Genomic DNA, 23,400 nt, shown 5'->3' on the forward strand with positions numbered 1-23,400 from the left:
CTTGCCATAAAAGGCGACTGCTTGTTGCAAGAGGCGACAAACTGGACCAGTGGTCAGGCTCGCTGACTTGGTTGACACACGTCATTGGTTCCCAATTGTACAAATCAATCCTCATGTTGTTGATCACTGGATCGTCTGGTCCAGACTCAATGTTTTACAGACCGCCGTCATATAACTGGAATAATGCTGAATGAGGCATAAAACGCAACTCAACTCAACTCAACTCAACGCAACGCAACGCAACGCAACGCAACGCAACGCAACGCAACGCAACGCAACCCAACCCAACTCAACTCAACCCACTTGTAGAGATGGACTCTTTACTATCATGTCTTACATCAAACTGACGTTATAATTCTCCTACTTAGAACCAGATTGTAGACATTCTAGTGTGTACCTGATAATCTACCATTACACATAATTTTGGTAGTACTCGCATATACCACACTTCTCGCAGGGATGTTTTTGCAAAGCTTTCACTTTCAACTAAACTAGATGCCTCTTCAGAATGTGTGGACCACATGACATTGTGTACAATATTACAATCATTTCTCCTGCCTCTTCCTCTGAAAGGAGGCAGATTTTGCAAGGAAATGTCTCCATTGTATGCCAACAGATCAATGGCAATGTTAGTATAATTGTATAATGTTGCTCCAGTTTGGCAACCTGGAGTGCCTGGTGTGAAACATTGAGCAAACACGGATCTTTTACAATACCAGCACTTGCAGATGAGTTGATGGGTCCTTCAATGCTGTTATTCCGACCAGCAATAAAAACACATTTATGTCAGGTTGGATCTCCCATTGAATAACTATAAAAACGTGTCCAATGAAAAATATGGTGGAATTGGTTGATTATGACCCTGAAGAAGAATCGGATGTGGCCTTGGATGGAGAAACTTCCTGCATCTCGCAACAATCGTGCAGATAAGAGAGTTTTTCCAAAATTGATCTTTGATGTGCAAATGATCAAGTTATCTGCTTACACATCTTTCACCGAATCTGAAATGAAAGGTTTGGGAAATGTCTCAATTTTTCTGGTCTCTGGAAAGAGGAAGTTGGAGGTTTCTTGTTTGTGGGAAATTCTTTCATCAAGCTCATCCGTCTGCTGCTATCCAAACGAAGATGTTCCATGTTGGCCTGATCATTGTTCTACTTCGTTGCAACCTGAGCAAGTTTATATTCATGGACATTGAAAATTTCCTAGTGGAATTCTTTCTTTGAAAGGTACATTTCACTAACATCAGAACACGGGCAAATTGGTTTTGTAGCAGGTCAATTTTATTCGTAATGATCCAATACTGAACAGAGAAGAAACCCAATTTTGGAAAAAAAATGAAATCTCACAAAAGTAAATGTTTATGTTTATTTCTTTTATTTTTTGGAAAAAAAAAATAGTGATATTTTTTTTGCTGTTCAGTATATTTTGGCAACAACCAGGGGTTAGAATGGTTCAGGAGAGAGTGGGGCAGGTGCTTGTTTGGTTTACATCATTATGTTTGTGAGCTCATTATAGGCATGAGGTTCTTAGTTCTACCCTTGTGGTGAATATGTGCACCTCTTGTTTTGCTCCATGCCACTCGATAGGTAGAAATAATCAACATTACCATGTTTGTACAGGTTCTGTTCAGTGACTGCCAGCGTTTTCCATGTAGTTATGCCCTTATTAGGATTCTTCTTTCAGATTTTCATTGGCTGATTCACGTCATGTGATGACAGATATTGACAACTGTCCAAATCTGACCTTGAATAATAAAATCTCAGTAGTAGTGCCTATCAGAGCAATGTATCATGGCCAAAGTGTTGAGATGATATATTCCAATATTCCAATACACGACGAGATGATAAAATTAGTCATGAAACTATTGGCAAGGAATTTACCAATTTGCCAAGGTGTTACCCTTTACAGCTCACCATAGGCGCCAAAGATTGGCATCGGGTAGGCAGCATCAGGGACAGGCTTTGTACTGTTGGTGGTACACCATGTTCTCAGATGATCAAGGATTTGCCTCAGATTCACAGATGGCAGAAAACGTCGTTGGCACCGTAACAGTATGCCAGAGCAGCAATTATTGACCATGATTGATATAGGAGTGAAAGTATCATAGTGTGGGCCGGGGATACACATGACAGATATGGTCATCGTTAATGGATCCTTGACTGGCCAGTGATATGTTGATGAAATTTTGCGTCCTGTGGTGGTTCCACAGGCTACAATCATCAACAGGAATTTGGAATTCCAAGATGATAATCCCAGACCACATTGGGCCCAAATTATTACAGGTTATCTCTGACGAGAGGGCATACAGACATAGGACTGGCCCTCTAAGCCCCCAGACCTGTCCCCAGTTGAACATCCATGGGACATTTTTGGTTGAAGGGTATATGCCTGTGACCCTGCACCCATCAACCTAGCCCAGCTTGCTGCTGCTCTACAGGAGGAATGGCGGGCAATACCATGAGCAACCCTCCCTCAACAGTATGCCATCAGGGTGTTGTGAACGTGTTGCCCAACATGGTGCCCTCTAAGGCCCCAGACCTGTCCCCAATTGAACATCTATGGGACATACTCGGTCAAAGGGTGTACTCCAAGGACCTTGCACCCATCAACCTGGTCCAGCTAGGTACAGCTCTACAGGAGGAATGTAGGGCAATACCACGGGCAACCATCCAAAAATTAATCAACAAGTTATCTTGAATGTGTTTCCGAACATGGTGGACACACCAGATATTGAACTTCATGTCCAACATTGACCTTGTGGACATTCAGAGCGATTTCACATTCACTGTCATTTCATCAGTTCCTTTATGTTTTTGTCGGTCGTATATGTATGAATTTGAAAGTGAAGTTTCACTTGTAAAGTTGTATTTCTACACCAAAGCTTTCACAAGCAACTCAGTTCAGAATTGCTGAAAAAAATCTGCTTTCTAAACTTAATCTTCACTTTGTTCTTTTTCTCAATCAAGCGAAGACATTGTTCATAGTTGTTAATAACTGGTGTTATTTGTCAAACAACTAATATTTACTGCATATTTCAGTTACTTGAAGACAACTATGCTGTAGTTCACAAAGTTTGTAAAATGCTCACACTCTTTGACTTCATGTAACACAGATAACTCAGACACAAACGAATTCCTTCATGATTCAGTGTGTTTTTAAAATTCACACGATTTTCAAAGAAAACTCCTTTCCTATTCCTTATGCAATATTCCATCCTCTTTTAAGTAGTATTTAAGTTGTATCAGGATATGTCGTTTCCTGTGGTGATACATTGTTGTATCATGGACCCTGGCGAGATAAATATCATGATGTGTTGCCTCAATGTCAAGCAACCAATATCGATCAAGGACCAATTCCACAAAAGCAGTGTAACCGTAAAGATACCATGTCTTGCTAATCTAAACAACAATCCAAATTGTGTATTTGTTTTCTCATGTGCAGTTACCTCCCCCTGTTATCTCAGTCATCTGCATGCAAGGAAGTAAGCATGGATGTAAAAAATTCTTTTGAAATTATCTATATGGGTCTATGAAAGTTTAATAACCCTAGTCATCTACGTACGACAGTCACAGTTTTTTGGTTTTGAGGCCTTGAAATTAATCTTCCCAATGCCCATAGAAAATGAATTATGTAACTCCCATAGTGATTCTTTAGCAAGTCAAACTGTGTTCTTATGTAACTCAAAATTATACTTTGATATTGGTGCCATTTGAAGACATTTTTGTGTAAAGATTAGTTTCTGCATTTCAAAGTGTTCCAATTACAATATCTATTTCTTTATTTTGGATTCTTTAGATTTCAGTCTCCGTTCTTGGTTTCAAAGCATCTGTTCATGACCATGATTAATGTGCCTTTTGAATTTGAAAGTTAATATTTGTGACTCATGATGTTTACCACACGACTTATTCAACTGTTTCCTTTTGACATTTACTCAGCTCTTTTGTCAGCCTGTTTCAGCATAGAAAACAGTTAATGTGTTTTATAACTTGCAGTGAAAGATAGACATTTGCTGTGTGTCATCTTGTAATCCTGAAGGTGATTTTTCTTACATACTTGAGTCTTATTTCATTTTTTTTTTTCGGTATTGTGAATTCAGCATTGAGGCGTTTTGTTTCTTGCTAGCATGACATGTAGATCATGGAGAAATCTTTTACATATAAGCACTTAAAGCACAATGATTGTAGTTGTTTGCTGTTTGTTCTATCATTTATTCTAGCTATATGAAGGCAGTCTGTAAATAATTTAACCTGGACCAAACAGTCCAGTGATCAACAGAATAAACTTTTGTCTGTGCAACTGGGATATGATGACAGGTGTCAACCAACTCACTCACTCACCCTTCAACATATACCCTTTCCACCAAGGACACAGATGTGGTGTAGCCTGATGGTTGAAGCATCCACTTGTCATGCTGACGAGCTTGGATTCAATTTCCCTATGGGTACAATGTGTGAAGCCCATTTCTGGTGTTCCCCACCGTGATATTGCTGGAATATTGCTGAAATATTGCTAAAAGCAAGACTCCAAAGTATTACCAGCATACTGGTATCCAGCTTTTCAAACATTAGTATTGCAGTAATATTTTCTGAGAACCAGTATGTTAAGTAAAACAGTCTTTTTTCCAGTTTTGTGGGTATTTTACTTTAACTCATAAGTGATGTTTCCTTGGTAAATTAATTTATTAAATGACATGTATATTCTGTTATACAAACCCTAAAACAAAAGTTTCCTCGAAAACCCATGCAAGTCTACATTATGTGGGTGGCAAGGCTAGGTTTCCATAGTTTCTGACAATGAAGAAAGTCTTTGGGCTCTTTTTCACTTAGTGTAATGTTTTACTGTTATGTTTCTGAACATTTTTTCTGTAAAATGTGTTTTTTCAGCCAAGTGTTTAGCATTTGCTAGTCACACCAAAGACAAGGAATCGATTCCTTGCTTGGGTACAATGTATGTAGGCCATTTCTGTCTTCTCAAACTGTGATATTGCTGGAATATTGTAAAAAGTGGCGTAAAACTATGCTCAGTCATTCACTGATCTTTTCTGTAATGTTAAGCCTAGATATTCCACAGGTAAAAGTATGTAACTCCCATCTCATGAGGGATTTTCAGTTCAGATGCAATTTTTGTGTTTCCAGTAAATCTGTATATTTCCAGCTAAACATTAGTCCCACCTGCACAATTTGAGGAGAATATTTTTCTACCATTCATTGTTACAGGAAAAATTCAATCTCTTCCAGTTAATGCAAATGCAAGTGCTTTCTGAAATGAGTTTTCTTGTTGAGCTAAATAATAGGCACATTGTACCCAGAGACATTTTTCCTGTCCAGGTATCTGCCATGTAACGTATACCTGTTATTTTCTTGAACAAGAAGAGTTTTCTTGTTGAAAATGTCTGTTTTGAATCCACATGACTTGGATTGGTTGAGCTTTTGTAGTCGAAGAGCTGAAAGTTTGCATGTACTGTTAGTGAGTTTAAGATGACAGGATTGGGTAGAATGTACTCAGCTTGTCCCTAACCTTGGTGAATTATGTATTTTCTTCAATTAAAAGTCTTGTTTGTGTTCTGACAGATGTGTGTTGTAGATAAGGAGGTGCACGAGACACGGACCCTCTTATCATTATAATGCATGGTACAAGGTTGTCAAGTGCGGAGACCACTAAGTACATTTTCTGGTATTGTTGAAAGTAGAATAAGATCTTCATGGTTTGCCTCTACTAAGTGAGTTAATTAGACTGATTCTTCACTGTGCCTCTCATTTTCTTCTTAAATATCATATTTGTCAAGATTGACTATACACAACATTTCATGTTGATATCAGAACTTGATCACAAACTATAAAGAATGTTTTTTGGTGCTCTGTTATGCCTGTGAATGTTTTCTACATATACAAACCTTAATGCATAACACCCACACGACAAATCAATTATCCAATATTCAAAATCCGATTTCAGACATCAGCTCCCCACCCCAAATCTGAAATTTCCATTACAAAATCTTTAACTGTAACATTTTAAACCCAAACTCCGATCCTTGAATCTTGAGTTCCATACCCTTAAATTTAAACCCCACCCTTGAGTACCTTTCTCCTTGAACCTTTTCCCAAAATCCAGTGCAGTGGGGTAGCCTAGTGGTTAAAGCATTCATTCATCATGCTGAAGACCTGGGTTCGATTCCCCACATGGCTACAATGTGTGAAGCCCACATCCGGTGTTCCCTACCATGATTTTGCTGGAATATTGCTAAAAGCGACATCAAACTAAACTCGCTCACTCACTTCCCAAAACGCAATCTGTTTGCGTTCAGTCTTATGCTTTTCCTGAGTCTTCAGACAGGTTTTATTGTCTGGTTTCTTCTCCACCCTTCGCCTGTGATATTGTAGGAATTTTGCTAAAATCAACGTAAGACCATATGCACTCACTTAGGTTGTGGACAGGCCTTGGATTTCAAAGTTTGCCTCAAAAATTCCTTGAAATTAAGCATCGCTTGAAACCTTATTCAGTCAAATTGATTTTTATGCAGTATTTATGCACAAAATACAGCCTTGATGAATATTTTCAAATGTGAGATTATAGTGAATGATAAGGGTAGTATCCTACCTCATGTAAGAATGTCCGTCTCTAATTGTTTCATATGACCTTGAAATTAAACACATGTGCCTGATGCACAGCTGTACACTGTATGTATCTTTGCAAGGGAGTATGAATAATTTGTACCTTGTGCCATGGAAAAAGCATGCATCTTCGGCAGTCAGAGAACTGTGAATCTGTTCAAATAGTCAATACCATGTTAGAAAAATACATGATTGAATTCAAGTTTGTTTTGACGTTATGTTTCCATAATGAGAGATTAAGACATTCAGTAAGATGCAGTTTATACAGGTTTTCATCAGGCTCGATGGATAAATCCTTACACAGGATGCATAAAACCCTGTTCGCTGCTCATCACATTTCTCCAAGGTCTAATATACACATTGTAGGCGATATATCTTGTTGCAGAATGATTGCTGGAGTCCAAGTGCTCTACCAAATGATTGCAATCATGTACGATCTGGGATCGTATTTGCCCAGAATTTGACAAGTGCCTTAAAAAGTCTTGACAAACCCATGCCAAAATTCTGCATGGCCTGCTGGGGCCTGCCATTTTTACAAGTGCTTCATTGAATGAGCATGTGTATAAAACAGACTAACGAAAAGGTACACCAAATGATATGCTGATTCTGACATATTTATTGTTGCCTTGCAGAGATTCGGACTGTAAAGTGCATCTAATCAGGCTTCATGGCTTCCACTGAGAGATTTATAAAACACAGCGTGGTCGTGTAACAGTAAGTAATTTGATTGATTTCAGTATCATATCAGCCCACAACTCTGAGACTCTTCCACAGGGTGACATCATTTTGCATATGCAACATCGTCGCGTGGCAGAGACTGAAATCATTGTCAAGTCTCTCGAGAGATAATCTTTCCATTTCAAAATCAAACAAGTGTATCTAATGCAATTTCCCAAATTAAATATCAGAGGGTACGGTACTGCCCGTTTTAGCAGTGAACAAATACAGTATAGACACCAAAACAGCCACTGGTGCTTGTGTTGGTCATTTTCTGCGGGAGCAGATTGGAAATATTATTTGATGCCATCTAATGGCAGCTCCAGCAATGAAAATGATGAATATTTCCTGGAAGGTAAACAAGTCCTCAAAGTCAAATTTGCATGCCATTTACAATCAGATGCATGAATGTACTGGTACCATTTGATATGCTGTGGTGTTTGTACGTAGGATATTTTCTTTATTGTCTGCAAAGATGTAATTAGTTTTTAGCAAATAGAGATTGGATTTATGCAAATATATTTGTTTGGATATGTTACCTGTGTTCACAAGGCAAATTGATTGGTGGGAGTGAATTAAATATACGTTGTCACCTCTCTCTTCGTTATAGTCACATTTCTTTTTTATGAAGGACTGAGAGTTTAGGATATGTGGGCACAATGATTCTTTACAGGATGCACTGTTAAACGGAGGCCAAAGCATGGGTAAATTTGCAGCCCCAGCAAACGAAAGTTTGTTTGCCTGGTAACTGATGTTTTCGCATCAAGATCAATAAGGTCACAAAAGATTACATTCTTCCGTGAAGACAGTATGATGCGAGGAGCCTGTTTCTTCTGGACTTACACTGAAAATTGGCAACAAACTGCATAAAAAGATTTATTGTAGACATGTGGAGGACATTTCCAAATTTAATGGGAAGCATTGAAAAAATGTCTGATTCAATTCTGTATTTTCCCAAGTCATGCCCGGCATTTTCTCTTGTAAATTGATTGTGTTTTCAAGATGGAGGGATGAGTGTTCAGTGTATTAATGTTGATGATGATGATGGTGGTGGTGTTGAATGTGATTTTAGATATATTGAGTAAGGTGTTGATGATGATGATGATGATGATGATGATGGTGGTAGTGATGATGATGATGATGATGGTGGTGGTGATGATGATGATGGTGGTGGTGATGATGATGATGATGGTGATGATGATGATGATGGTGGTGGTAGTGATGATGATGATGGTGGTGGTGGTGGTGGTGGTGATGATGATGATGATGATGATGATGATGATGATGATGATGATGATGATGGTGGTGGTGGTGGTGGTGGTGGTGATGATGATGGTGGTGGTAGTGATGATGATGATGGTGGTGGTGGTGATGATGATGATGATGATGATGATGATGATGATGATGGTGGTGGTGGTGGTGATGATGATGATGATGATGATGATGATGGTGAATGTGATAAGGAGGAGGAGGATGATGAGGAGAGGGGAGGAGGATGGTGATGTCAAGATGATGGTGATGATGATGATGATATCGAGATTTTTTTGATAATGTTGATGGTGATAATGATGATGTCGAGATGATGATGGTGATGATCTGAGATTATGATAAATATGAACCCTTGTCTAATATTTTATAGATTAAAATGATGATGGCAGTGATGATGATGATTACAGTGATGATTAGTTGTGTTGATGATGTTGATAACAAAGATGAATCGTTACAACAAAAAAGATGATTCTTTGCCTAGAAAAAACGTGCTGTCTTAAAGAAACACGTTTCCTCAGGGAGAACCACTCCTTACATTGTAAATATTATAACCTGTACTGATACTTTATAGTCTAATACCATGGCTCAAAGCCATTTTGAAAGTGCCAGCCCCTTCACACTCCAGAAGGTCTTCTAGTAAGCTGTCATAGAAATGACAGTTTTTATTGGAACCTCTTACCTCTTCTCCTTTGATGGGACTTGCATTCTGATTGTGCTCAAGAGACAAATAAGGCTTTTGGCACCAGACAAGATAGATACGTATGTGTTGTCTTATTCCAAAATCTTTCCTGTGGGGTTTAAATGAAATGGGGATGAGAACCATTTCAACCCTCTGGGCTGAATTTTCACTGACTTTTTGCTTGTCTTGATTAAAATGGCCACCATTTGTCGATTATGCAGCATGACGATACAAGGATGTGGAACTTGGACCTCAGATCTCGATTGGATCGGTGATTCCAATTCTCCTGGGTTTGTTCTCCTGATGTCCTTACTGTAATTTAAGGTTTGCTTCATGCATTATTATTTGAGAATTGAGGTGCAGTAATGGACTAATGTTCCAGGAATGAGATGAGGACTTAGTTTGAAGGTAAATGATTGAAATGTAGATATCTTGAATACTTTTTGTGAGGTTTGGGTTATTGACTGATGTTATCAGTTGATTTCAGTGGCAGAAATCTGTTGAGTGCCTTCCATAGAAGCCACAACTGCTAGGTTTTAAAAGATATATAAAAATTTGAAAAAAATTAAAGCAGCACTCAGTTTCTAAGAGTGAGTGGATGAGTGAGTTTAGTTTTTCGCTGCTTTAACCAATATTCCAGTATTTACAACTGAATACTCCAGAAATTGGCGTGACACCTCACGCCCATGTGGGGAATCAACCCAGGCCTTCTGCATTGTAAGTAAACACTTTAACCACTTGGCCAGCATATTTTGTTGTAAAAAGTGAATTTCAGTGCTATGTGATGTTTCATACTTAATGAAAATAACACACATTCCCAGAGATAAATCTTTCTTGCATAGTTGGCAAATGACAATCAAAATGCACATTAAGTTCTGGAGATTTTCAAAATCACATTTATTCAAATTTCTTTGAAAGATGCTTAGTTATTTTTTGAACATAAACACAGGAAGGTATCTGTTTGTGTAAAGGTATCTTTAGATAACAGTCATCAAAAAAACAAAAGACTAAAATGGACTGGAACGTTTAGATGTATATTTTCTTCCAAAATATTGCCATCATTACTTTACCTCCTAATGTCTTGACTAAATCTGCCAGTAATGCATGTCTTTACTCAAATGAACTGTAAAGTCAACAAACAGTCTTGTGTCATTTTCTCTATGTGGCCAAAACCTGTAATCATTGCCTGTGCAGTTGCCATCGGCAACGACCCAACATTGTGCTTGTAAGTAAAATGTACACTTTCTTCAAATATCCAAAGCTGTTTTCAAATGGAGTTTTTATATCTGAATCTGGCACTGTATCTGGCCCCAGCACACGCTCCAGACGGACCACCACGGCAAAGTTCTGATTGTATTTTATTGGATGCCGTTTCTAATGCAGTCTAAGCGACTACTCACGAATATGTGTCCACAGAAATGGCAATCGTCAAAATCACCCCATTTTGTGGCTGACGGTTGTTGAACAATACGAGCAGTTTATTTTGGGAGATGAACCTCCAAGGTCTAAACTGTTGAAGGAGCGTGTTTAGATAGTGAGATATACATGCAGCATTCTTCTCTTCATCCAGCAGCTCTCTGGATTATTTGGCAACCATTTCAAGTGAGGAAGGGTTGTTTTTAGGGACATAGAATATGTTTTACATGTAAATTGATCTGATAACAGGCAGACTACAGAGGTCTAAGAGACAGCACAGGACATAACGTGGGGTTTGAGTATCATTCCAGCTGTGTATTACAGCCTTCTGTTGAAATTTTCCACTGAAATTCTCATGAAACAGTTTTATTTTCAAGGGTTTCGTTTTTATTGTGTGCATGGTTTTTTTTTAAAGTTTTCCAGATTTGTGAAATTAGTCAATATGGACTTGGCACCTTGTGTTGTGTTTTCTAAATTTTGTGTCTGTCTCGTGTCATGGACATAGACAGTTTTCTTTTGGCATAGCTCTTACATGATTTTATTCATGAAAATTCAGTGTTTTGACTGTGTCCTTTGTTTCTCATTTAATTAGAGTCGGTTGTATGTCATTATCATACTGTTTCTACAGTTTGATGTTTGAAGTTCAAGGAAAAGAATGTTAGATGTGTAATTGTTGTCTTCGTTTTGAGAAATGTTTTGATCGTTGTCTTACTCCTGTCTCATCTGTGCAAAGCAAGAGAATGATTCCTAATTCATACTTTTGAATTTTTGGCATTAATATTAATACAATGAGTGAGTTTAGATTTACATTTTTTTAGCGATGTTCCAGCAATATCATTGTGGGTAACACAAATCGAACCCGGTCTTCAGCATGACGACCAAACGCTTTAACCACCAGACTACCCTTCTGCCCTGCTTCATATAGTCTTTCAAGCATTGCAGGGAGGGCAAGGCAGTAGGGAAAATAATGTGGTTCACGAACTGTGAAGCAGACTATGCTGTTTAGAAAGTGGTCAAATGTAATGCATTATGTTTAAGGTTACGTTGTCTCAGTAAAGTCCAGATTCTAGTATTTAGTTGGGTTTAATCCCACCTGAGATTCAAACCCACATCCCCAGATTCAAGTACATAGTCACCAGTAAACAAGTCCACACACCTGACCCACACAACCACTGCAGCAGAAACACAAGAATCTGTTCTCTACGGAGAAAGTGTAATCCCGTGTTTAACTTGTAACAAACAAATGTTTTAACCAGTTGTCAAAATCACCTTTCTTTTGTTAATAAGTTTGTGTTACCTAGTTACTAGTTGCTAGGCAGTATCTAGAGAGTTGAGACAGTAGGATAGCTGGAGACTTGTGATTGTCCCTAGCTTGTCTCACAGTCACTGAACTATATTATTGTCCCTACAGCCTAGCCCTCCCTACAGTGCTGAAGCCCTAAGCGAAGCAAGTCTAGGTTTCCCTTGGTTCTGAATCTTGGGTCTACCTTGGGCTTCTTCTCAGTTTAAATGGGTTTATTTGTTACAATAAAGATGATATATTCAGAGACTAAGAGATAGTCTATGTGTTACCAAGCAACACAATGAATTGCATTTTATTTCAGCCATAACTTTCCTTCAAAAAGCTTTAGCTAAATGATTGAAATAACAGATACTGATAAAAGTAAAAGAGTGTGTGCATTATGCAGCATGAGTGTCACAGAGCTCTCTGATCCTGAGGAAGGACATTAATTTCGAGCTTCCTACATCAGGTTATGAACACAAATGTAATAATCTCTTAATAATCAATAAGTTATGATGTAGACGAACAGAATTGTGGAGGATCTATCAAATATTGTGGGAAAAAGTCAACAGAGTCAATGTGAGAGTGAGTTTGGGTTTATGCCGTTTTAGCAATATTTCAGCAATATGATGGTGAGAATATTTAAGTAGGCTAACCCACCACCTTTGGAGAACATGTTGCGTGTTTTATGATCTTGTCATATCCAAAGTCTTAAAACAATCAATATGTATTTATTTCATTGTGACCTGTCTTCCTAAAGATATTGTAAACTACAAACCAAGAAAAACAGAGATCTACTGATTTTTGATAATATGTAGAGAATCTCATCCAGGTGTCTTTTGATATCAAATCCATCACCACAAGTTGATAGAGTTACAAATATCTGATTCTTGCCCGAGGATATTTTTCCCTTTATCGATAAGTATTGATGTATCTGATGTGAGATCACATAAGGGTTAGATTCTATTTGTCATAAAAATTCGCACCTGTTTCAATGAAAATGTGGATCTATGAACATGGTTGTGCCATTGGACTTGAATTACATCAATGTCATAGCATTGTGATGTCGTCAAGTTCATGACGTCATGGCATTGTCAAGGCATTGTACACCTTTGGACATCACTGATTTTCAGTGGTCAGTTCATCAGTTTTTCACATCTGTTTTGCCCGTTGCACAATCTGGAATCTACTTCTGATGATAGTCAAGACCTGTAATCTTTTACACTGTTTTGTGTATACTGAGAGAAACAAACAAAGGAACACAGGACAATTCAATTGTTCTTTCGATATATTCCAGTTTACATCACCAGCTTTCTATCAGACTGGGGCAGGAAATCTGAGAATAAATAATGGAACACTCCCAGTCCATGATGTTCTGTTATTTGTTTCCCTCAGTATATTTTGATTATGTTTAAGTATTAATGCAGGTGCTTTGAGAAATGTGTATAAGAAATGAAAAAGATCCCTAAAGCGATAAATAACCTCAAATACATTCAAACCTATTTACAATGCTTTATAATTCTGTCCCAGATTTAAACAAAAACTGTTAGATAATGATGCATGGAATGTCAACTCTAAAGTAATAAATTTTTAATTTTTAAAGGTAAATTTTCTTCAGATTTATATTCTTAGAACTTCCATATTTGGTATTGGTTTACTTCCACTTTTTATGTTGCATGTGTTTGGTTGAAAATAACTTTGGAAGGAACTGAGCTGATTTATAAATGAACAGTGTCACTGGGAGCTTGGATTGTTAGGAAAGACTGATGCTTCGTCCAGAAATACTGGAATGCAAGAATTACATATATGTACATGTATAAAAGTTAACAGCAAACTTTAACTTTCACAAATTTTACGGACATTTTTGTGAGCTGGAGCTTGAAATGTTGAAAAATACAAGCATGAACTGTTACATGTTTGATGCTTGCCATAAAAGGCGACTATGGTTGTCTTAAGAGGTGACTAATGGGATCAGGTGGTCAGACTCGCGGACTTGGTTGACACATGTCATCTGTTCCTAATAGTGCAGGTCAGTTTTCATGCTGTTAATCACTGGATTGTCTGGTCCAGTCTTGATTATTTAGACTGCTGCCATATAGCTTGAATATTGCTGAGTGTGGCGTAAAATTCAAATCACTCACTCATACATGTTTTGGCTTGTCTGTGTGTATTGTGATGGCTTAGAATGATATGTTATGTGCAATATGCCACAATCTTGCCATGAAAAAACCCACACATAACTCCAGTAAAGAACACACAAATCACAAGGCAGAATTTGAGACTAGTACTCTTTAGTTTTTTCATTTAAAAAAAAGTTTAAGAATCCATTATTGTCTGAAAATGAGATTACAGTCAAAAAAGTACATTTGAGTATCGTACATAAACTTCTTCCTAAAGATCAACATGTAAGATATATTAAGAATTACCTTTATTGTTCAGCTTTATTGGTTTGCACACAAAAAAACATTAAACATTGTATTTGTTTTTGCCCTGTATGTAACACAGCATTAGCGAAATAGTCAAAACATACAAGAACTGGTTTGCTTAGTTTCTCCGCTTGCTCACTCATTTGCCTGCCCTTTCACTCACTCACTCTCACTCACTCACTCACTCACTCACTCTCAATACTTCATTGATTGGGTACTAAGGATCTGCATTGTCCTCACTCACCTTCTCTCAACACTTCATTGATCGAGTACTGAGGATCGACTGACTTCACTCACTCACTCACTTGTTGTTAATCCCTATTCAAAGCCTGTACTGGCCTGAATCCCTTTAAAAACCAACTTTGAAAATATCCACTTGTATTCCTTCAAGATATATGTATATACAATTGATGGAATTAACAATAAAAGACCCTTGAAGGTCTGGCTTGGAGTAGGCCTACAGCAACCCATGCTTGCTATGAGAAGCAACTAATGGGATTGGGTGGTCAGACTCATTGATTTGGTTGACACATGTCATCAGTTTCCATTTGCATAGATCGATGCTCATGCTGTTGATCACTGGATTGTCTTGTCCATTTACAATAAAAAGATTTCAGAGCTTATGGCATACCTTATCCCTTGATCAAATTGAGTGAGTGAGTGAGTGAGTTAAGTTTTACGCTGCTGTTAGCAATATTCCAGCAATATCACGGAGGGGGATGCCAGAAAATGGGCTTCACACATTGTACCCATGTGGGGAATCGAACTCAAGTCTTCGGCGCGATGAGCGAATGCTTAAACCACTAGGCTACCCCACCGCCCCTGATCAAGATAATTCAGTATCAATATGTCATTATCCCATTTTTGTATCAGCTCTCAACATTTTAATATGTTGTATGCGGAAATATGAAATAAACACATGTCGACAATCAACTTCTCAGTTGGAGACATGTCTCACTAATTACTCCCATGTCCCTAACCTTATTCTCGTATCCTCTCCAAGCCGGCTAATACTGATGAGATAGGAAATGCATATTATTTTGTAATTTTGTCAGCGCTCGGTCTCTGGTATCATTAAATGGTTCTCTTGTATGGTAATTTCATACAACATTCAGGACACGTGCTATTACATGCTTTTTTTGCGTGTCTGAATTCTTTCCCTTATCATCTAGCCCCATTCTGAATCAATTGGAATACCAATAAATAGATTTAATGCTGTCTTGATTAGCAAATTTGAATTTCGGAACTTTTAATCAGGCCCTGGCTAGGGATTAGAGCAGGCTGGTCAGCCATTCAGTATTATTCCGATCCAGAATTCCATTAGAGGTGACATGGGCTAATTACAAAGGGAAAGCTCCCTACAGTGATTACTGAGAATTTCATCAGAGGCCCACTCCACCTTGGTTGAAGGAGATGGACTTAGCCCTGTAGGGGAGTTCGAACAATGCTGAGTGCTGGCATTGTTTTGTGAATAAGGTGACATGTTTAGAATACTGTTTGTGGTTTGCGAACGTTCTTAGGGTTTTCCTAGGCAAAGAAAAGATTGATCCCGAGCAAGTCTGTCAGCAAGTCTTGGTTGTAGCCAGTGATACGTAGATTGCATGTGGCTTAACCATTACAATAATATTTTTCTTAATGTTTTAGATAATTTGTTTTATTTGAAGACTGACAAATTTGAAGACTCTTTGATTTATGATTTAACAAATTTTCAGGCACAGAAAAACAAGAGATAACCAGTTTTGCCCTGATTATGAAACAGCTTCAGGGGCATCTGTTTGATGCCAGTCACTATGAACCTAAAACCATAAATATGGTACTTCTTGTTGCCCTGCCTGAGATGAAGCTGGGTGTGGGAGGTGCGAGGGGCCATCTAGTGGTTAAGGTTTTCACTCCTGTTTCTGAAGATCTGCATTCGATTCCCCAGATGAACACAATGTGTTAAACCCATATGTGGTGTTCCCTGCCATGATATTGCTGAAACACTAACTCATTGAATTGGGTGTCCTCATGAAACTACAGGATAGTATCTCCATAGGTTTCCACTAAAACTTGGCATTAGCTGTCATATGATTTCATTATTCATGTTTGAAATGTTCAAACACAGTGAGAAGCTGTGGGGTAGCCTAATGGTTAAAGCGTTTGTTTATCACACTGAAGACCAGAGTTCAATTTCCCTCATGGATACAAAGTTTGAGGCCTATTTGCGGTGTCCCTTGACAAGATTTTGCTGAAATTATGCTAAAAGCAGCATAAAACTATACTCATTCTCTTAAACACTTTGGTTATTTCTATCAACCTTGGATTATCAGTGAGAATCTTGTTGTCATTGCTTTTAATATCACTCTCGGCTTTTTTCCCATTACCGTAAGACTTGCTGTGATGTAAATGAAATGCTGCTCTAAGCTCATTCTCCTATTCTCAAGACTGTATGTGGTTTTGTGGAAATTTGCAGAAGGATCTCTCGGGGAAACTTTTGAACATGTAATTAACTGATGTTGATGAAAGCAGGTTGTTCGAAAGGATGATTCCGAGCCTGAATTAAAAGGAATTTTCAAATGAAACTGATATAAATAAACCATCATACAAGACAATATGTCCATACTATGGTGTGCTGTTCCGGACCGCTGTTTCTGATTCTGATTTCAATGTGAATGATGATGATCGATCAGTATGGTGCAGTCGTTCTTTGATACGCCATACTCATTATGGTTTTCAGAGATGACGTCAGGATTTGCTTGGGGCTCACACATATATGAGCCTTCATGAAGAGTATACTATTTCATATCAGAGTATCCCATGAAAGAATTAATAGATTCTGCACACACACTTTTTGGATAAGTCATATTGATCTGAAGGAAATAGTGAGCTGGATTGGTGACTGAACATTAATTGAAGAGGGTGAAAGTCAGTCCTTGGTATCTCCGGAGTAACCAGAATCTCTTCAAGCCAAGGAATATATAGATGAGGGTTTTTGTCGGGGCCATGCTCCTGCAGTCTCTGTATGGCTCCTAAAAGACTAATCAAGTTCTAGAGGAGTTCACTTTGCTTTGGGGCTTCACCATAGTGCTTTACAATATAGTCGAGCTCCATTGTCTTGACATTCATGGCACCAAGGAGAAATATCAAGTTTTCTGAACCTCAAAACATCCGATCATGGCATATCATCACATATCACTGAAAAAGAAACCCAAACAAAACAAAAAGTAGATTTCATGTGTATATATTTGTATATACATTTTCATAATTAATTCCTTCTTAATTTATCCTAATTAAGTAACCTGCAAGTAACACCTTCAACTTTACTAGCCCTAATTAGTTTACACTATCGCATCCTTTTGTCGCATCGTGTGTGTAAAAGCGTAGAAACAACCTCAGTTCAGAGGGATACTTGCCCATGAAAGGTAGTTGTGTCTTTTCAAATATCAAGTTAAAAAGGTAATTTGGCCAGTTGGGACCATGAAATTATATCAAGATAGCTGAAATATAGAGACAATCGTTTCGAGTTGAAAGAGCTTGAATAATGAAAAAATAAGAAGGATTTTGCTGGGACTGAGATGTTATATTGAGACAGCCAAGATATGGAGTTATCAGTGTTCAGCATAGCAGTGGTCAACTGTATATGTGTCATTTTGCATTACATGCATACAACAATCTGGGTTCTGACTGGAATACTGTACAAATCAGCATTATTCTTAACTCATGCCAACTGGGTCATTGTCAGGCCTGGAACTACAGACGTGCATGCATGTCAGCCCAGAAACTACAGACTGCATGCATGGCAGCCCCAAAACTACAGCCATGCATGCATGGCAGCCCCAAAACTACAGACGTGCATGCATGGCAGCCCCAAAACTACAGACATGCATGCAAGGCAGCCCCAAAACTACAGACGTGTATGCATGGCAGCCCCAAAACTACAGACGTGCATGCATGGCAGCCCTGGAACTACAGACGTGTATGCATGTCAGCCCCGGAACTACAGATGTGTATGCATGTCAGCCCCGAAACTACAGACGTGTATGCATGTCAGCCCCAAAACTACAGACGTGCATGCATGTCAGCCCCGGAACTACAGACGTGTATGCATGTCAGCCCCAAAACTACAGACGTGCATGCATGTCAGCCCCGAAACTACAGACGTGCATGCATGTCAGCCCCGAAACTACAGACGTGCATGCATGTCAGCCCCGAAACTACAGACGTGTATGCATGTCAGCCCCGAAACTACAGACGTGTATGCATGGCGGCCCCGGAACTACAGACGTGCATGCATGTCGGCCCCGAAACTACAGACGTGTATGCATGGCAGCCCTGGAACTACAGACGTGCATGCATGTCAGCCCCAAAACTACAGACGTGCATGCATGTCAGCCCCGGAACTACAGACGTGTATGCATGTCAGCCCCGAAACTACAGACGTGCATGCATGGCGGCCCCGGAACTACAGACGTGCATGCATGTCGGCCCCGAAACTACAGACGTGTATGCATGGCAGCCCTGGAACTACAGACGTGTATGCATGGCAGCCCCAAAACTACAGACGTGCATGCATGTCAGCCCCGGAACTACAGACGTGTATCCATGTCAGCCCTGAAACTACAGACGTGCATGCATGGCGGCCCCGGAACTACAGACGTGCATGCATGTCGGCCCCGAAACTACAGACGTGTATGCATGGCAGCCCTGGAACTACAGACGTGTATGCATGGCAGCCCCAAAACTACAGACGTGCATGCATGTCAGCCCCGGAACTACAGACGTGTATGCATGGCAGCCCCGAAACTACAGACGTGCATGCATGTCAGCCCCGAAACTACAGATGTGCATGCATGTCAGCCCCGAAACTACAGACGTGCATGCATGTCAGCCCCGAAACTACAGACGTGTATGCATGTCAGCCCCAAAACTACAGACGTGTATGCATGTCAGCCCCAAAACTACAGACGTGCATGCATGGCAGCCCCGAAACTACAGACGTGCATGCATGTCAGCCCCGAAACTACAGACGTGTATGCATGTCAGCCCCGAAACTACAGACGTGTATGCATGGCAGCCCCGAAACTACAGACATGTATGCATGGCAGCCCCGGAACTACAGACATGCATGCATGTCGGCCCCGAAACTACAGACGTGTATGCATGGCAGCCCTGGAACTACAGACGTGTATGCATGTCAGCCCCAAAACTACAGACGTGCATGCATGTCAGCCCCGGAACTACAGACGTGTATGCATGTCATCCCCGAAACTACAAACGTGCATGCATGGCAGCCCCGAAACTACAGACGTGCATGCATGTCAGCCCCGAAACTACAGACGTGCATGCATGTCATCCCCGAAACTACAGACGTGTATGCATGTCAGCCCCAAAACTACAGACGTGTATGCATGTCAGCCCCAAAACTACAGACGTGCATGCATGTCAGCCCCAAAACTACAGACGTGTATGCATGTCAGCCCCGAAACTACAGACGTGTATGCATGTCAGCCCCGAAACTATGGACGTGTATGGAAAGAATCAGGATACAGAAACAAACCCTAGAACAAATCCATTCTTTCATCGGATTTAGCTGTGGGGTATCCTAGTAGTTGAGGTGTTTGTTCATCTCACTCAAGAACTGGGTTCAGTTCCCTACATATGTACAGTGTGTCAAGGCCATATCTGGTGTCCTTCACTGGGATATGACTGGAATATTGCTAAAAGCGGCATAAAACTAAATTCACTCCATAACACTAAGCCTACTCCCTTTGTTGTGTTGTGTTAGATGCATTTGATTTTCTTACATAAGAAATTAACACTCACTGTAATAAATATTTTCCTATGCACAATTCAGTTTGCGGTAAGTTGAACAAGAACAACTACATACAGTTTCGGGTTTGGGGATACGGAATATGGACTCGTCTGACATTTGGAGTACTGGGTAATTTTCTGTATTTGTACTTTGTTTATAAAACATTTCTTTATCTGTAGTTCCTGGGCTAAAAAGACCCCTTCAGTCTCACTCTTTCTTAAGGCATCTGAAAAGTTGGATTATTGGCATTATTATTCACCATTGTTACAGCCATGCTGCCATAATCATGGTCTCTAAAACAGTAGTTGTCAAGTTTAACAAGCTTTCCAAAAGTTGAAGGATGTAAGCAATTTGATTGGATTGGAACTCCTTTGTTGGAGGCCATGCTTCCGCAGTAATCTCTTCTTTTGAGAATAATTATCAACTTCCAGGAACAAATTTTCTAACGAGCATCCATTATTGGAAGCCACCGTTTGATAAGGATCATCAAGTTCCAATGGCACCAAAGGTGGACTCCTAGATTTAGGAGAAAGAAAAGCAATACTATTGATCAATCTGACTGGAGACCTCTTTCACTGAGTCAGTTAATTACAGTCCGGACATTCGGCGCCCACCATCCATCCAGAATTGTCCAAGGTGTGGAGCCCAGCTGGGGCCCTGTTGAGGAGCAGTAATCAGAGCACCTTGTTAAACTCTGCTGCTAATGGCGTACAATATTGATGTATCTGTGTGAATGATCTCAAAGATGAAAATAGAGACTGTTACGTGCACTGGAAGGATAATGATGTTCAATCAGCTCGTCTTCAAATCAGTGTGACATTTCCCGGTGTCAGGGCTGTCTCTCTCATCAATGTCATCAACATTGTCATTCGTCTGTGCTCTGTGGTGTTGTAATGTTGGTCAATGTGTCACTATTACCTAACACGATATCATCACCGATATCATCAATAATTCTATTCATCATCATCTCCATTATCACCATCATTTCAATCATCATCAGTTTAGTTGCTCACACTGTCAAATAAACATAATTCTACCTTTATCTCAGCTCTTTCTATAATATGGAAACTCAATACAAAGTTTAGAAACTCTCACCTCACTGCAGCTTTCTCCAAGATAGAGTTATTTGTTTCTGTCAAAATATCTATTTCAGGTGCTCAGTATTATTCTGCCAGTTAAAATCTGCACCCATTTTTCAAAATGCAATGCTCAAGGTCAACATAATCAAATCTAAATTCAAACTACAACCATCATTTTCATATCAACTATTTTAACCAATAAGCATCGGAATGATGATGATGATGATGATGATGTGAATATATTTGATGTGAATGAATGTAAACCTTTTCAGTTGCAATGATGGTGACAAATATGACAGTGATGATGGTGATTTTTTTGTCCATTACAACAAAAACCATGATTTTTTGCTTCCCAAAAATAATGACAAGCCTGAGGATGATGATCAGGATGATGAAGATCTTCATTATCATTATCAACATTTTCCTTCTTAAGATTCCTCTCTCCAAACACCTTTGACTTCTATATCTACCATATGTGCACCCTCCGCAAGTACGTTGAAAGTTCATCCTCATGTCTGTTGGAACAAATAAATTTAATCAAAAGTAATTGGCAACTTAGAAATCCCATTCTGTTAATCCACTTCCTGTAGACGATATTGCTTCCTGTTTTTGATATATCCAGTAAGTTTGCAACAAGGCATAGCAGTAGACATTGAAACCTGTCAATCAAAAGTACATGCATGAACTGGTAGGGACCGTATACTAGTCATCTTTTAACAGATTTGAAAACTGTTTTAAGATGATTAATTACATATTGATTTGTGTATGTGATATTGACATGGGATAGACAAAATTATTGATGTTTTTCAAATGTGAACAAATCATCAGTACAGTGATCAAACAGAAACGAATCTTGGTCCTCGTTCTATTTGAGGGCGATCATATTGAGATGATCCCTCAGTTTTGCAAAAGATATGCTTGTACTTCCTGTTTAAAGCTAGGGATGTTTTGTGTTTCCTTTAGCCCAACAATATTCAAACTTTTGAAGACCCTGTTTATGCAATGACCATAATAGATTGCAAAGATTGGAGAAATGCTTTCCCAAGGTCCATGCAATGGAGCGTTCACTTGTTCTTAAAACAGGATTTGGACGGATGTTAGATCAAAGGGGGGTGGGCCTGTCACAGTTATCAAAATATCAAAGTTCTCTCAGAGTAAGCTGATGAAAAAGCCTTCCAGCTTTTAGTTCATTGCAGAAGGTTTTAAAAGTTTCTGAAGCATGCATACAAGGAAATCACAAATCCTTACATTACTCCTCCTTGCTGGGAAATAGAAATCATCGGCACAGAATGATGAGTTAAAGGGATGCCTATTAGCAATCGCTGAAAGTTTGTTTCCATTACTAGTTATCTGAAACTTGTTGATTTTTTAAAAGGTTGGTGGTCAAAAAAGGAGGTTTTTCAACATTTTTTATTGAATACGTTTTGTCAAGAAAATTTCAATCATGGCAGTTCGTTTTCTCGAAAGAAGGTAATTGGAGTCGGAAGTTCGATATGGCAGGGCCCTGATGGACACAAGCGAGTTCATACTGCCATGCAGAGTTGTGACCCCAAGACAGGATCTTCATGGATCATCACTTATGTTGTCAACTCTATAATCGATCCCATATTAGTAAAATAATATTGAGCTCCTTCAAAGTTTGTTTTTGTTAAGGGTGACTTTTCATTTTTTAAAGGAGGTCACCCCAAAAGCTGTGATTTTTCTTCCAAAAGCAGTGGAAGCTGTCTAAACCAGTACTCATTGGGACTGATGAAATAATCCGGTTTAAACAATGTGCCAGATTGTAGAGCTGATGATAAATGTACTAGCCACGAAAGGGACTGTGATTTTAAGCCAGTGTTGGCAACTTGCTGGATTGGACAGATGCCGGTTTTGACAGCTTCCACTGTATGTCCCAAATGACTGGTGTTGTCATATGAGACCCGACTGGCTCATGATTTGTCCCGAAGCGGTGATATTGTGGAATATTGCTAAAAGTTGTACGGAAAACCCAGACAAAATCAAGACTAGTGTTAAGTCTCTGAAAAAATATAATTTGTGACAGAAACATAAACCCCTTTTAATCTCAAAAGGAAATCTATTAAGGTAGGAAATTTAGAACCCAGGGACAAACCTTGACTTTAAGAACTT

At 39.1% G+C, this 23,400-nt stretch overlaps 2 protein-coding genes across 4 annotated transcripts in view; both read left to right on the forward strand.

Moving 5' to 3' along the window:
* Positions 1 to 23,400, forward strand: part of LOC137268878 (short-chain dehydrogenase/reductase 3-like) — a 308,772-nt gene that overhangs the window by 194,318 nt on the left and 91,054 nt on the right. The window lies entirely within an intron of this gene.
* Positions 1 to 23,400, forward strand: part of LOC137268873 (D-glucuronyl C5-epimerase-like) — a 307,371-nt gene that overhangs the window by 158,276 nt on the left and 125,695 nt on the right. For all 3 annotated transcript variants that reach the window (XM_067803455.1, XM_067803456.1, XM_067803457.1), the window contains one exon: positions 7,244 to 7,325. The gene's annotated coding sequence lies outside the window, so the exon portion shown is untranslated. The remainder of the gene's footprint in view (positions 1 to 7,243; positions 7,326 to 23,400) is intronic.

Source organism: Haliotis asinina, chromosome 16 (genome assembly GCF_037392515.1).
Source record: "Haliotis asinina isolate JCU_RB_2024 chromosome 16, JCU_Hal_asi_v2, whole genome shotgun sequence".
Lineage (NCBI taxonomy): Eukaryota > Metazoa > Mollusca > Gastropoda > Lepetellida > Haliotidae > Haliotis > Haliotis asinina.